We start from the raw sequence: 18,633 nt of genomic DNA, 5'->3' as shown, positions 1-18,633 counted from the left end.
GCAGTGCGTGTTTTTGTTGTTCCTTTTTTTCAAAAGGAACAGCAGTTTGAGTTTTTGCTGTTCTTTTTTTCAAAAGCAATAGCAGTTTGAGTTTTTTCTGTTCCTTTTTCAAAAGGAACAGCAGTTTGTGTTTTTGCTGTTCCTTTTTCAAAAGGAACAGCAGTTTGAGTTTTTGCTGTTCCTTTTTTCAAAAGGAACAGCGGTGCGTGTTTTTGCTGTTCCTTTTTTCAAAAGGAACAGCAGTGCGTGTTTTTACTGTTCCTTTTTCAAAAGGAATAGCAGTTTGAGTTTTTGCTATTCCTTTTTTTCAAAAGGAACAGCAGTGCGTGTTTTTGCTGTTCCTTTTTCAAAAGGAACAACAATTTGAGTTTTTGCTATTCCTTTTTTCAAAAGGAACAGCAGTGCGTGTTTTTGCTGTTCCTTTTTCAAAAGGAACAGCAGTTTGAGTTTTTGCTGTCCCTTTTTTCAAAAGGAACAGCAATGCGTGTTTTTGCTGTTCCTTTTTCAAAAGAAACAGCAGTTTCGCGTTTTTGTGTGTATTTTTGTTTTTTTGGTATGCATTTTCTTTGTTGTTCCCTACACAGAACACCACTTTCTTTTTGAGTGTTTTTGTTGTTCCTTCAAAAAAAAACAACACTTTGAGAGTATTTTTTAGAGCAACCCTTCCTTTCTCTTGTGGGATTATTCATAGTTCATCTCAACCACATTTTCCTGATTATCTTTCATGGCATGAAGTACACTACTTTTATGAGGACAAGAATTATGGGTTCTATTAAAGCAAGTTAATATCATTCACGTTATGATCTTTAACAGGACAACTCCTTGATGATAGATTTCTTTCAAAAGAGACACAATTATTTATATACTACTTTATTGCATTGTTTTCTGTTGAACATGATATTGATTGATCATCTTAATACCATGCTGGTTCCACCCTTCTTGGTTATAATCTTCTCTGTCTGTAATAAATGAGATTATGGGTATATTTTTTATATATTGACATGTTCAACTTCTTCCGCCATCCCTGCTCTTAAGGAGTACTGAGCCTCCCTCTTTTTATCATAAAAATGTGTAATAATAACAAAATTTTCTTCACAGATTGAGGATAGGGGGTCTCATTACGAGCCAGCCTACCATGTTCATAAGGCTGTAACAAAGTGACATTCCCATTATGGCCACCACACCAGGGTTATGATCCATTGGATAGCCAAATTATCCTTGGAACAGGAGGTCTCATCACGAGCTGGCCTGATCACTCTTGCTACATCCTAGTGAATGGCAGTGTGGTTATCTGGTTACCATGCCAGCACATTGATCTCTTCTGTAGAACAACACTGAAACTCTCTAGTTATAAATTGAGGATTCTGGCTCATATGGGTTAAAAAGCAACCCTGCCGGGGCTATGGACGCTTGCTGGCAGTAGCGGCTCTGCTTATGGTATTGAAGTTATATCTTATCGTCAATTATTATTATAATACCCTTTTCTTATTTTTCTTTTTATCAGAGAAGTTATTTCCTTAACTTTTTCCCTGTTTGAACCTTTATGCATGAGAAATTGTTTTATGATCAATCACATCATTTTCAGCTAGAATACCGTCAGCAAAGCATTTTTTTAGCATATTGTTGTCATTTTTCGTTTTGTATAAACTATCATCAATCCAAAGCGTCCTATCTCTTATTCATAACTATCTTTACACACTTTGCTCTCAATATAACCATAATTTTCACCGTCCTATCATTGATAAGTGTACTCTGCTTCACTTATTGATATATTGTTCATTCCATTGCCTTGCCGTCCGCACCACCCCTCTCATATGCTTTCTGGTTATGGAACCCATTTTCCAATTGGAGGGGGGGAATGTATGCATTATGGGGTTGCATGTGATATGATTACTGCACTTTGCCATACCTTGTTGATTTGACAACATATTAGTATTGCATGTATACATAAGTTTTCCTAATTGCAATTTTGCATGCATTTTATCTGTTGCTATTCAAAGCTAACACTATGGATTCAAGCACATTGTATGCAAAATAGTGCTTTGTTTACAGAAGAACAACAAGTATGGGAAGAATTCTATTTCGTAGCATGACCACACTATTGCACTTCACAGTAGAGGCTCGCGAACGTGAACAATTCTTCAGACATGATGTGCTTCTCTCGATTCCACCTTTTGCATCACTTTCAGCACCAACTCTGTCTACATCAGCTTCAACAACTGCCAGTCCATATATGTCATTCCACATTTTTTGGCGGTACAACTTGAGGTAAAATCGCATAGTTTTCTAATTTATTATGAATTTAGGAGAATTTAATCAAAATCTATTTTGAGCATTATTTGTCATCTTTCATTCCACGTCTTTACCACTTCCCCTTTTTCAGCAGCATATCATTTTCGAGTGTGGGGGAGTGTTCCTTTTATTCATTTCTTTCTTATAACCACGTCATTCATATTCTTTATCATCCATTGTTATTCTTATTCACTCTCAACACCTCCCTTATTTCATGTTGTTTTACACCAAGCATAGAATTTAACAGCTGGTAGCAACCACCTCTATTTGTTTTCTAGCATCGCATGAGGACATGCTAATTTTTGAGAGAGGGGGAGGAATTGCTATGCATGATGGATGTTTTCTACTTTCTTCCTTATTTAAGGCATACAATTTCATTTTTACACAGTGCAGAAATTGATTTCCCATATTTTTAAAACTATGAACTCAATTCTTGTAATTTTTGGAAAACACATTAATACAAAACCACACAATTTCAAGAAATATTGGTTCATAAAATTTCGGAAATCATGCACTCTCACCTACAGCCATTTTGTTTATATCTCATGATCCATGCATCAAAACGATCTGATTTTTGGATCATAGAAGCCTTCATATATTACAAATCTACTTGCAACATTTCAACAAAATCTGGTTTGTAGTTTTTGGGAAAATGGTTAATGAAGTTTGTTGTTATCTATGTCATATTTTGCTGCAACTTCATACATATAGTTGAATGTCAATATAAAAATTGTTATGCCTTCATCGAGATTGCTAAAATTGAATATTCATTAATTAAGGAAGCATTCATTTATTCTCAAATTTTTATTGCTTGGTTAACACATGGTTTTTGTCCTTGGGTTGCATGAGGACATGCAATATATTTAGTTTTCATTGCATGAGGACATGCAACATATTGAGTGTGGGGGTGTGTTGGGTCGTTAATATGCCATTATTATTGTCATTTGTGAATGTTTATTCCACCCATTTCTACCATTCTTTATCATGTCATTTATTATAATTTATTATATAAATCCATTTTATGATGATTTATGCTCTTACATTATTTATTCTCCTTTATTTCTAATAAATTGATTATTATGCATTATTTTACCAATGATAGTTCTAATAAGTTGGTTGTAACATTATTTACCATTTTTAGCCGCCAAGGTAACTTCCAGATTGAAGATTTGATTTTTAAATCTGCCAACTCAGAAATTCGCTGGTTTAAGGAGTGACAGTTTTGCGGTTGAGATTCTGAGCAAATGAAGACGAATTTGGAAAATCCGGAACATGGGTTTTGTCCAGAACGGGCCCAATTATCTTCTTCAAAAACAGTTTGCCCAAATTCGGCTTGTACAGGGAGAAACGCAGGGTTCTTTGAGCATGATTTTCTGAGATTTATTGTTGCGGCCGTCCTCCAAATCTCAGCTGCCAACCCAAATTCGTCTTGCTTTTGTTGAGGAAATGAAGGGAAAGATATTTTCTTGTTGATCATCTGGTTAGAATCAACCTAAATTTGTAAAAGAAATCATGATTGTAATTATCTATACTCTCTGATCTTTCTCTATTTAAATGAGAACAAAGATCAGAGAGGGGGAGACGTGATGATGGATTTGGGGAATGAGAAATGATGGACAACGATGGTGGATTATTCATGTTGTAATTCTTAAGCTTTTGCTGTTGTAATGATTCCACAATTGGCTGATTAATAAATGATTTGGGAGTGTTGTTCATTCTTCTCATTCTGAAGTGACCCTGCAGCATCCGCTGGCGGCTAAGGGCCCAGCCTCTGGCGGAGTACGTTGTTGCTGCTGTATAGTATATTCTTTTGTTTTATGCGTGGTTTGCTATCTTTATTGTTCAGTAATCTGATGCACGAATGCTATGTGATCATTAATTCATTAATGTTTCTTTCCGAATTCCTTGTGGCGATTCTGCATTATATTATTAAGTCTTTTCCAGAATTGATTGCATGGTATCAATCTGAATCGGGTATTTCTGTTACAGAGCTTTTGTATTAAACGTTACCATCATAAGATTTATTTGAAGTTATGATTATTGGAATCCGGAAGTAATGTTGTATTTGGAAACATAGTTATCATCTCAGATTACTATCTTAGTGTGTTGAATGTATATATGATTGTTGTTCTATTAATGTGTTTTGTATATATGATAACTGTTGTTCCATAATTCATTTGTAAATATCTTCTCGTAAAGTAAAGATCATTGGAATTGCTTTTGCCGATTGTTATTTGATTGCGGAATGAGAGTTCAGTTCTAACTCGCGAGATTTAGTTCTTTTAATTGCTGTTTCATTTACTGCTGTCCATTTCGTTTCATGCTGCTTTTTGCCATTCCTTTTACTTGCATTTATTGCTTTGGTGTGAGAGAAGGTCCAAGGCTGTCGTGAGCCTCAGCAGACGCTACCATGCTCCCAGATCCATGTTCCATACTCTATTCCATCAATTTCTAGATGAATGAGTTATTGCTACTATATCCTCGATTGATGGTTGTTTGAATGAATGATTTAGTTTAGAACATTTCAGTTTCTTGTTGTTCCAATTAGATTCTTTTTCAAGCATTCATTTACTTTTGGGTTTTAAGCACTATACTGCTAAACATTACTCTTAAGTAAATAGCCGCCTCAGATAGAGTACACTCTTGAAATAAAAAGTCGTCCCTAGGTTGATAATTAATGTGAGGTAATTAGGAGTTCACAAGACACATTTTTATCGCTCCACAGTCATCTAAACCAAGGAAGATGACTCTTCATGCGAATAATCACAATTCACAACAGCAGACGATTGTTTATCCTATGTACATGAAAATGAATTTATAAAAGCTGAGCATGGGAATGCCCGGCTCAACTAGATCATGAAAATAATATGATGATGATGTATTGTATTGTATCTTATACAGGTCACCTTCCAGTTCGAATACCTCAAATCCTCATGAATAAAGCATTTCACCTAACATCAGAAGATTTACAACCTCATGCTTTAAGGAGTAGCTGTTATAGACATATTTGGGCACTGCAACCCCAAACTCATATGTCGATAAACTAAGGGCTCCTTAACTCCCTAAAAGTGGTGTTTCACACCCTAAAGGATCATAGTCAACTGATTATATCATTTCCCAGAAGGACCACTTGAAAAACTACTCAGAACTGGTCAAAACTGGACCATACAGACTGCTCCATGGGCAAGGTGTGATAAATACTGACTCCCTAACTGACCAAGTACGATGCATAGTCAAATGGCCTTCTGTGGGGTGCAATGAGCTAGAATAGACAAATGGCAGAGATAGTTTGCAAGGTGGATGAGCATGGAATCTTCCAGAAACTTCTCCTGTGACACTTGCCTCTCTGAATTCGCCCAAGGATGAGTAAGAGATCATGAAATCTCCAAGTGGAACCAAGAAATATCAGTGGAATGACACCAATCAAAAACCCAGAGCTGACTCACACCCTTGCAAGACATCTATAAATGGATCCCTCATCTGAGAGATCTAAAGGCTGGAATTTTGTATTTTGTAAGGAAGTCTTGTTGGTTTGTTGAGAAGAGACATTGCATTGTTGGGTGATTTGCTTGTTCATGAGGTGAAGAGGGCTTCTACAACTGGGAGGATGATGTTGGATCAGACAGCTGGGTTATAATCCTCTCTTATATTACTATTAATAAAGTTCTTTGAGATTTCCTCCATATGATCTTGTATTTGTGAATCTTTTTTTTTATGAATGCAATTGTATGGTCAATGTGTTTCTGATTCCGCATTGTTTATGATATTTTAGATAAAGATGATTTGATAGTTGGTTGTTACTTTGACTCTACAGGTACTCTTTGAAGTGGGACAAGTAGGAGAGGAGTGGAAAATTCTATCAAGGAAAAGAGAAATTAAGCTAGGATCAAAGTGGAAGATCCAAGTTGGTCCTCTTTTCTTCTCTTCCATCTATCACACTTAAAGTAACTATTGAAAAGATTTCATTGTTTGTTTCTAAGATAGCTGCCCATCTTAGTGGGACTAACAGTTTGAATCGACAATAGTTTTCCCTAAAAAACTCTCTATATCACCCCCAAAACATACATGCTCTTTCTCCAATCTATATATCCATCCCTTCCTCATCCTCTCCCTCCCCCTCTCTCTCTCTTCCCCTTCTCTCCCTCCCCCGCTTCTACCTTTATTCCCTCTTGTTGTCCTCTCTCCCTTTCTATGCATTTTTCTTATCACTCCCTCTCTCTCTCTCCACCTTTATCTTTGTATTTATTTATTCTTACCTCCCTCTCTCCCCCTCCAAGTCCATCTCTCTCTTCCTCCCTCTCTCCACTCTCTCACATCTTCTCTCTCCCTATCTCTTTCTCTCTCTTCACCCTTCAACTCTGTTACTATATCATTCCCTCTCTCCTCTCTTCTTCTCTCCCCTATTTGCTCCACCTCTCCTTCTTTGTCTCTTTCTCTCACCTCCAAACATACACACTATTTCTCCATCTCTCCCTTGTCACTCCCTCTCTCTCTCAACTTCTCACTCTCTATGTATTTCTTCTTCCCTCCCTCTCCCCTCCTCTCTCTCAAGTCCACTCTCTCATGCATCCTCTCTCTCCCTTTCTCTCCTACCTCCCTCTCTCTTCCCCCATCACTCTCTCTTTTCCCTCCAATCCTCTCTCTTCCCCCATCACTCTCTCATTTCCCTCCAATCCTCTCTCTTCCCCCATGACTCTCCTCCTCTCTCATGCCTTCTCTCTCTCTCTCTCTCTCTCTCTCTCTCTCTCTCTCTTCCCTCCAATCCTACCTCTTCCCCCATCACTCTCTCTCTCTCTCTCCAACTATGTTACTATATCCATCCCTCTCTTACCCCTAAGCATACTCTCTCTCTCTCCATCTCTCCCTTGTCACTCCCTCTCTCACCACTTCTCACTCTCTATGTATTTCTTCTTCCCTCTCTCTCTCCTCCTCTCTTGCAATTCCTCTCTCTAATCCTTCCTCTCTCTCCCTTTCTCTCCTGCCTTCCTCTCTCTCTCTCTCTCCACTCTTCAATCCTCTCACTATCTCCCTCCCTCTCTCCTTCTCTCTCTCTGCCTCCATCTTTGTGTCTCCCTCTCTTACCCTTCTCTACATATCTCACTCATCTCCCTCTTGATTTCTCCTCTCCCCTATCCTTCAGTTTATCTCCATCTCTCCCTTGTCACTCCCCGTATCTCTCCACCTCTATCACTCTATATATTTGTTCTTCCCTCCCATATATATCTACAGTTAATATATATCATGATATTTTAATATATATTATACTATAACAAAATTAATATTGCATTAATCCAAAGATATTAAATTTAATAATATTAATATTATAATTTATTAATATGAATATTAGATTTAATAATAATATATATAATATTAATATTAATATCAGGGTTAATAATGTTTTTTCTGTATGGTATTAATAATAATTTTCGCCATGGTATTTGGCCATATATGTCATTGATCGTTAGTAAGTATAAAAAGGTTTTATTTATTTACCATGCCTCTGGTTAATTTATTTTGTTATTTATTTATTATGCCTCTTTATACCTTTTTTATATTTATTTATTTACCGTACCTCTTTTATAAATATGGTATTTGGACCATGGTATTAATAATTATTTGTCCCATGGTATTTGGCCCATAGAGTTCACCTAAATAAAACATACTTTTTGAGTTTAGGCTTGATATATAATTAGATGTTGATTTCTAATCCTAACTAATATATTTTTATTTATTTATCATACCTCTTTATACCTCTTTTATATTTATTTATTTACCATACCTCTTTTATAAATATGGTATTAATAATTATTTGTTCCATGGTATTTGGCCGAAAGGCTTCACCTAAATAAAACATATTTTTTGAGTTTTTGTAAATATAAAATATAAAGGAGGTTTTATTTATTTATCATACCTCTAGTTTATTTATACTTTTATTTATTTACCATACCTATGGAGTAAATATAAAAAAAGGTTTTATTTATTTACCATACGTCTAGTTTATTTATATTTTATTTGTTTACCATACATCTTTTTTTAGTGTTCGTAAACCTCTTTATATTTTTAATTTATATTATGTTTATACATGCTAATAATTAGATTGATTTTTAAATAGGGGAAACATTCAATTACAAATGTTAAATGTTAAACATTACATTTACAACTACATTTACATTTACGTTTTTATGTGAGATCTACCCCATATTGGGTTGTTTACATTTATGTGTTTAAGTTTTTATGTGAGACCCCTCTAGGGGCAATTAGACGTTGATTTCTTATCCTATTTGATATATTTTTATGTATTTACCATACCTTTTTTTTGAGTGTTTGCAAACCTCTTCATATTTTTATATTTTGTTTATACATAATAATAATTAGATTGATTTCTCAATAGGACCCAAATGTTAAATGTTAAACATTACATGTTGTTAAATTTACATTTACCTGAGATCTACCCCTATACTGTAGAGCACCTCTAAGGGCAATATATATATATATATATATGAATTGAAAATAAAACAAAATAACAAAAAAATACATAAATGAAATATATAGCTAAATTAATTTGTTTTTGAAAATAAATCTAAATTTAGAACTAACATAAATATTTTTCATCATTTTATTCTTTTCATACTTCCATTTAAAATTTACAAAAACACAACAAAATTTCTAATTAAAATTATTTTAATATATTACCAATAATGCAATACAATAATATAAGTGAAGTATTAAACTTCTACAAAATAAATTAAGAAAATATTTTACCTATGCTTAATAAAATAAAGGGTAAATTTTCACACTATTGTATAGTAATTTGCCAAACTTTTGTCAAGCCAATTGCTATCATTATTTGATAATGTGATCAACATCTAATTCAATGCCAATGCATTAATTGTATGGGTATGTGCCCATCAAGGCAATATCGCATTTTCCTCCTCGTGTGTAAACACCTCATTTAATTCTCATGTATCCATTTTCTCCCCATGTGGTTCCCCAAGAGTTTTTTATTATCCAATATTTTTGTGAGCAACACAACTTTTTTTCCTCTCCATATCCAACCACTACAACTGAATAGTCAAGTTTTTTGCCGCATTTACTATTATATACTCCCTGTGTGCCAAACAAACAAAATTTTGTTAGTTACACTTGCTAGATTATTCATCTCCTTCTTATTTTTTCTCAAAAAAAAAACAATATAAGTAATCATAACCACTTACACTCTGATAACTTCAGATAGCTCTAATATTGTGAAACTTTACCGCTATAGCTATAGGTCGACTAGATACTGCTCGTTTGAGAGCATCTCCAGTAGTAGGAGAGACATGTTGAACACTGCTAATAGTTGATCCCCAAGGAAGCTATATCAAATCAAAACAAAACAATGATTTAATTATCTTACAAATTAGATTACGTTATTATTATAAATAATATATTGTTATTTATAAAAACTAATTATGTTTTTAGTAATTTTTTAACAAAATTTCCAAAATATTTTGTTTGCCTAATTATATAGAGTCTATACAATTTAATATTTTGAATAGCAAATATGGTTAGTTGTGAAACCTTTCATATAAACCATGAACAAAATAATAGGAAATGATTCTAATAATTCCAAAACCACTTCAAAATTTAAAATAATTAGAAATTATAAAACCAATCCAAATCCTAACCCCTTGAAACTCCATCTCAATGCAATCTAACTATACAAATCTTAACCCATTTAAACTCCATCTCAACAGGATCTAACTATCTTAATGCACAAATCATTTAACTATCTTAATGCACAAATCCATCTTATGTAGCATTAAGCCTTATTATTGTACCAATCGTTCTTGGCATGGCGCTTCTCAACCTTGTAAGTATAGTCAAATTCTTCAGTTATCCCTCGCCCTCTTTTTTTGACATAGTTTAAAGCATCGATAATGTTCCCTCCATTGCGATCGTTTCCTTGGCTAGTGCAGTCGAGCAATTGCTATGGCGATAGGATCAACAATTGTTTCGTAGGAGGACAAGAAGTTAGGTACATTGCAACAAAGTGCAAAGTTGATTTTAATGGGTTCTACTTAAAGATAGATAGACAATGTATGTTTTTCTAAAAACTTCATTTTCTAAGTAGGAAGGATGTACATTAAGTAAATACATTTATGAAATAATTCTAAAGCTTATTTATTTTTTCGGATTTAGAAATCAAATATAATGTATATTGATATTATTTTTGAAATATGGAATATATCTTAATTTTAAAAGAAGTGGTTTTTGGTCAATAAAGTTGTTTATTAATGAGATTTTAATATAAATAATGATACATAAAAAAACCATGAATCTCACATATAAAATGTCAAACTAATTAATTAAGGTGAATTTAATTAATTATTCAAACAAAAGCCATGAGTCACACATGATTCCTAAAATACAAATAATTTTATTAATTTAATTACATTAAAAATTAACATGAGCCACCCATGTTTGGTAAAAACCAATTTTCTCCATATCCTTGATAGTTATATGTGACTAAGGAATAAAAAATGCATTAAAGAAGGAATATAAATGCTATCATGAGTAGAGTATCCATGCAATTGTGTATATGGATGATAACATTATTACAAAACTATGAAATAACCAATCATGCATATGCAAAATGAGTTGAGACACATAAAACACACATTTTTGTGAATGAAAACATATTAATAAACACACAATAACAAATTTGATGCATGGCCAATAGGAGAAACACAAATAAGTTGTGTTGATAATGTTGTTTTTCTCTGTCCCCATGATATATATATATATATATATATATATATATATATATATATATATATATATATATATATATATATATATATATATATATATATATATATATATATAACACATATAAGTGATTCACATATAGGTGATTATTGATATATTCACATTTATGTAGGATTACCTATATGTACATGAAAATATAGATTTTATAGGTATTGAGTGTGTAGCAGTGATGTACGAATAATGGTAAGAAGGAAAAGAATAGACAAAGTAGGCATAAATAAGTATGTATGTGGGAAACATATATGTTTTTGTGTAGGAAGATAAGAAGTTAGGCATATGACAAAAAAGTGAAAAGTTGAGCAAATACTGAGGAAGAAAACATGTAAAGCCAATAAAAGAATATGATCGATTGTTATGTTAAGATCATTGGAGGACTGAAAGTTGAACAATTTTCTAAAGTTGTGATGGTTAAAAGGGAAAAGGAGAAGGAATTTAGGTTAGTTCATGAGAGGAGAGTAAGAAATAATGGTGTTTGGTAGGCTCAAAGAAAGTAAATATTAGCTTAAAGGAAGAGATATTTCTTTCAAATGGGTGATTCCATAGGAAAAAATATATAGAAGAAGTCCAAGAAGTTGATCTTATGAAAAACAAAATGTCAGAATGATTCTATAATAACATGATCTCAATACCTAGGAAAAAGGTTCATGAGATTAAATGATATGTCTAAAGAGAAATCAATTTTTTTAATGAAACTAATTTAATTATGTTTATTATTAGTGCAATTCCTTGCAACATTTATTAACGTTAGTAATGTATCTGTGGTAAGTAGATCACATCTAAATATAAATAAATTTCACTATGTTTGTTGATTCAATCGAATTTAGCAAGTGGCTAAATGAATAACATATCTCCTACAAATAAAATGACAATTGAAGGTGATAGGGTTGTTTATTTTCCGTATTTTTTAGTATCTATAATTTTATTATTTTTATGTAATAAGCTTGGTGGAAATGACCCTGTCAATTAATATAATAGCATTAAACTCCTAAAATGCACACACAATGTGTGAGAGAGAGAGAGAGAGAGAGAATCATATATATATATATATATATATATATATATATATATATATATATATATATATATATATATATATATATATATGAGAGAAACAAAAATATACTACTCTAGTGCTCAATGCACCATTCAGAAAACATCATCCAGAGATAGATCATTTCTCTCTATAGATCTTGAATGATCCATAACTTTCATAATATCAAGTACATTATCAACCAAGTAGTTGAAAACAAATATTACACTTAACAATTCCATGCTCAGAAAAACACAAGTTAGAAAAGAGCTCATAAATTATCAAATGGAAATCGTGGTAAAGTCATAGTACTATCATCTTATACTTATTCTACAAATTGTAAGTCTTAGGTAGATGAAGTCCTTCCTTTGAGAGATGATATGCAATCTAGTTGTGATCTCTATAAATATGAGTATACTTGACCTAAATGATGTAATTGGATATTTCCTTTAATTATTCTGCTAGTGGAATAACATATTCATTTTTTGCTTAGAAGATTTCCTTCAAACAATTAATGACTATAAGTGAATCATCGATGAACTCAAGCTTATGAATCCCTTTGTCCAAAAAAATATTTTCGTAAGTAGTCTAAGGCATTGAATTCCTCTTTATGATGTGTTCCTCTTCCTATGTCACATTTGAATAGAGGTATATGTCTATGAAATATAGAAAGAAGAAAATCAAATGAATAAAACCCAATCCCTTACAAATGAAAGAAGCTTTGCAAGTGTACGAAGAGTTCTTTCTATAACAAGACTCATTTATCCAAGTTTGAAAGTCTTTTGTCAAAAGTAGCGTGTAAAAAGCATGATATTCTATTTTTTATTTCTTTTATTTCTATTATACTTTTGTCCAAATAGATGGACAATGTCTCTTTCTTAAAAACTTCCTATAATGAGTTTAGTAAGAATGTATTACAATAATAAAATAAAATTAAGGATATCTATTACACAATTCTAAAGGCTATTTCATTTTTTGGCCAAAAATATGAAATCTAATGTATATTCTAATTTTATAGTTGAGATACTCATTATAATTTAATTTTAAAATAGGGTCTTGGGATACCTAATTGTCAGTAGTTTTTGGCCAATTGAATTATTTCTCAATTACATTTTAATACAAATGAATTAAACAATAAATACCACATCCCAAAGGACTTCATCAAACTAACTATGCATGAAAAAAATATGCATGCAAATGTGTATATGAATGATAGCATTATTGCAAAACTAAGAAATAACCCAATCATGCATTTTCAAAATGAGTTGAGATATGTAAAACACACATTTTTGAAAGAAAACATATTAATAAACACACAACCACAGATGTGATGCATGGTCAATCGGAAAAAACAAAAAAAAAATTGTACCAATAATGTTGTTTTTCTCTATCACCATGATAGACATATATAAACACATATAAGTGACTAGCATGTAGGCGATTAGGGATATATGCATATCTATATAGGAGTACCTACACATATGTGAAAATGATGTTATATGGAAGCTGAGGTAATGAGTGTATACAAGTGAAGTAAGAATAGAGGTAAAAAGAGAAATCATAGATAAATTAGACATAATATAAGCACAATAATATTAGATGAGAGCCCACACAAATATCAGCACAAGGTCAACCTTTCCTATGGGGAAAATGGTTTCCATGAATAAAGAGAATGAAATACTAATGCAGAGCCACTATGAGACTCTGTCCAATTTTATTGAGGTGACCAGTAGATTTTTCAAGTGTTTATCTAGAATGTTTGATTTTCTATTAACTCCTAGTTGATTTTCTTGCTATTAGTTTGCTATACTTCCTCCTCTTTCTTGAAATATGATTGTAATTTAGTTTTCTCCTTAGCCTTGTTACATGTGCAAGTGTATATATGGATGATAACATTATTACAAAACTAAAAAATTACCCAATAATGCATATGAAAAATGAGTTGAGACGAATAAAAAACATTTTGATAGGAAAACATACTAATAAACAAAAAAATGCATGGTCAATAGAAAAAGCACCAATTATTTGTACTAATAATCTTCTTTTCTTGGTGACCATAACAAAAACATATAAAAAACATATAAGTTATTAATATGTAGGTGATTAGGGATATATACATCTTTATGTAGGAGTACTTATATGTATGTGAAAATGTAGATGTTATATGGAAGTCGAGGTAGTGAGTGTGTCGAAGTGAGGAAAGAGTGGAGGTAAAAAGAGAAAGCATAGATAATGTCGGCATAATATCAACCCAATAAGACTAAATGAGATCCTAGCCAAATATAGACACAAGCTCAATCATTCTTATGGATAAAAGGTGTCTATGAAGAAAGAGAAAGTAATATTATTATTCAAATATATGGATTTCAAGATAAGATGCTATTGCTACCCAAATTTGTTATGGATCAGTATTTTGTTGCTAAAATTTGCAAGAAATACCATCCATGGCTAATTTTATTTGAACACCAAAAGAAAAAAAATTATTTATTTTCCATTTACTATTAGAGATGTGACTGTGAAGAACAAAACCCACCTTGAAGAGTTTGTAAAGTATTTACGATATTTTAACTTAAGTGATGTTGAAGTTATTTAAGGCTTTGATTCATATGCTATATTTTTGATACACCTAGCTAGATATGAAAATTTATTTACAATTTTTTTCAATGAAAGTGAAGAGAGTCACATCTACACATTGAGAAACCAATAATTTCTAATACACATTGAGTAAGTTGATGGAGAGACCAACACTAGTATGGGGGGAAGATACAAGCATAGAAGCAAAAGGACTATGGAGGAACCTCTCACCTCCACACCTATGACTCGCCCAATTTCATCTTCTACTCAAAGGAAGAGAAAAAATAGGTGACATGGAAGAGTGAGTCATGGTGGGCTCTCATGTGGTAGAGATGAGGAAGATGTGACATCCCTAGTTATATTTTTTCTTATGAACTTTATCTAAACATTTTAGGCATTTTTTAATTATGTGTATACACACACACACACAGAGATATATATATATATATATATATACACACACGCAAATTTTGTGTTGGAAATAATACTGAGAGGGGGGGTGAATCAGTATTATTTAATTCTTTTAATAAATCTTCTTTATTTGTTCTTTGAATTATTTTTGCATGTCAGTACCATAAAATAATGAGCATGAACAAAAGAAAACAGATAGTCACACCAAAGAACACAAGATGTAAGGTGGAAGCCCAATGTGGGTGAAAACCACCTGCTGCAATATGTCTCTATCTTCTTTCAAATTAGAAACTCCTTTTACAATGGTTTTGTACTGGTGCAGTCCTTTACCAGTATGCAGGCTGCAACCTGCAGAGAGCTACAACTCTCTCTCTCGTTTTCCAGTCTCTCCTGGAAGGGAGCTACAACCCCCTACTTCTTTTCTTACAAGGACCACTTTTCATAAATTTTCAAACTGGATCCATAAGCATCAAATGATCATCAAGCATAAGAGAATCACCCAGTCAACTATAGTAACCAGATCAACAATAATAGGACCAAACCCAGAACACAACAATGATAAAAAAAGATTTTAAGAGAAGTAAGCACCCTGCTCAACTTCTCGCCTGCTTACGTAAGCACCCTGCTCAACTACTTGCCTGCTTACAGTACTCACCCTGCTCAACTGCTTGCTTGCTTACATTACGCACCCTGCTCAACTGCTCGCCTGCTTACGTACGCACCCTGCTCAACTGTTAGCCTGCGTACCTCGCTCTGAGTCTATTAAACTGCCTGCGGACCTCCGCACCTACAACCCTTCTGTGCCTGCGTACCGACGCACCTGCAACCTTTCTGTGACTGCGTATCGGCGCACCTGAAACCTTTTGTGACTGCGTACCGGCGCACCTGAAACCTTTCTGTGACTGCATACCGGCGCACCTGAAACGCTTCATTCCTACGTATGTATGCACTTTTCTCTCACTGTACCTGCGTACCTTCGGGCATAGATGATTTCAAGACTTCAGAAATAACCCAGACAGTCAGATCTACAGATCTGAACATGCGCCGAAGAGATCTTAGTCCATCAGTAGATCCGCCTTGTTTAGATCTAGACTAGATCTAGCCCTTATAAGATATTCAACCAAAAACATACCCAAGCAAAATGATCTCCTTTGCTTTATATAGGAAAGCTCTTCCTTAAATCATGGATCAATACCACGAGCCGACACCATAATAACACAATACCGTCGGCTAAATACCAAGAGTAAAACATAAGAAAACCCCACATGTGAATTTCGTTTCCTTGAAATGTGTGCACTGGGGGTACGCACCTCCTGAACGGCTGACCTGCGAGTATGTACGCACTTTATGTAACACCGAACTGCGTGTACGCACCTTATGTAAGGTGTACCTGCGTACCCCTTATTTTCTTCAATATTTGATAGCTGATCATCAATCTCTGCTGCTGACTTGAAGTACTGTGATCTATCACCTAAATGGGTTGCCATCAAGGACAACACTTTAGCCATAATGCCAACATTTTGGTCACTGGTGATGGATCTTGCTTGGGGTGCTTAATTTGCTTATTGCAAAAAACTGGACAAACTTGGGATAACCATTGATGGATGGTGGTTGAAGTGTCTAAGAATTTGGATCTTAGAATGTATGGAGTACACAAAATGATTTACGAACTACACAAAATAGGACACAAGCCCATATTTTTCTTCGACAAGTGAAAAAGACAAGGAGCACAAAGGATTTAATGGAAGAGGGAAACATAAGAGTGGAGAAGGAAATAAGATGTGACAAAATTTAATTGCAAGTGCAGGATGTTTGAGAAAAGGTTGCATGATCAGTGAGATAAAAATAAATAAAATAGTAAAGGTCAATGGACGAGAAGGAGAGATCGACTAAAAAAAGGAAAAAGCCAGTAGAAGAACAAGATTGACTAGCACAAGAACATGTAGTGGATATTCATAGAGTAGCCAAAATTTCCCACAAAATAAAAATGACAAGTGGACAACGAATAACATTTTTCCATATTTATCATTTTAACACTACAGAGAAGAAATAAGAGAGGAATCCTACACATACTTCAACAAAGATCCATGTTTATAGACATCTACAACAACACACAGGGGATTTTGGCTCATCTCAAATGCAGATATCTTAATTGAGCATTAGGAGAATGAGAGGGGACTCTAGTAGGTGGGTATAATATATCATTGATCTATGGCTCAAGGGTGGAGAGGGGCTTCTCTAGAGTCCCCTGACTTCTTAGGGTGGAGCATTATTCTGAAGATTCTTGGTAAAGGAAAACCCTTTAATCTCCTGCACTCATTTTAATTATTCTGGCAGAGGATAATGGATTCCCATTATTAGATGGAATCTTTATGATATATATATATATATATATATATATATATATATATATATATATATATATATATAATTCAAGGTGGAGGTAGCAGGAATCTCAATTCCTTGTGTAAGATCTAGGGTGACAGAAGGAAGTAGCTTGGCTGCAGTTGTATATAATTGGTTGGATAGTGCAGCGTCCAACTCTATAATCCATGTTTTGTTTGAATCCAAGATAAGTATTTTCCTATGTAATATCTATTATTCATTTGCGTTGATGTTTTTAAATTGTTTTTTTAACAAGTAAATGGACAAACATAGCTTCTTGTTGTTAAGGAAATGAGCTCTTGATATGGATGCTACATTACTACTATTTTTTTTCTTTATATTTGTGTCCTCTACATAGGCAATGTGCATACGTCTAGAAACATCAACATGAATGTTGTCCACAATAGTTGTCATTAACCTTAAGTTCATAATAATCATTCTTCATAGAGGAATTTCAAACATAAGTGTTATTTTAATCTTTTTTGCAAGAAAGATAGTTATTTTCTCTGAGTTTAAAGATGTAGTAGTTTAAGAACTAGTTATATATTTGACTAAGCTGATAAATGCCTCCATGTATTTTATATATGCCTTATATACATATAAATATTCACATGGGTGTTGTGTTTTTTGATTAGCATGTTAATACTCGGTGGACATATTAAAGCAATGAACACAACCTTTCATAAAATAAGTCTTATCCCATTGGCTAGATTTCGAAAATGCATTGAATTCTTAATGATGCTAACAACCAAAAGGCTATACGATAATTCCATAAATTTCTCATGGAAATAGTGTTTTGAAGGGTATCAACCCTAGAAAAATGTATATAATGATGTAACACTATCGATAATGGTGTATAATTCCTAAGTTTATAACTATAATATGAGTTTAAAATAAGATTGAAATGTCTATGTATCACCAAAATTAACTTGCAGACCTATGTCGAGAGGTTGTCATTTTCATACAACAAGTTCATATGCATACACTAAATGGTCTAGGTGTGGTATATGTGTATGTTAAACACACATAACAGCAACAAAATATGAAAGATAAAACATGAGATTACATTTTTTTATTAACAAAACATATATATTTATGGTACATGGTTTGACCATTGGGTTCCACATCAC

This window comes from Pinus tabuliformis, chromosome 3_2 (assembly GCF_031772625.1).
Source record: "Pinus tabuliformis cultivar Carrire ecotype Pingquan chromosome 3_2, CPIR1, whole genome shotgun sequence".
NCBI lineage: Eukaryota > Viridiplantae > Streptophyta > Pinopsida > Pinales > Pinaceae > Pinus > Pinus tabuliformis.
Note: the sequence above shows the minus strand (reverse complement) of the source record.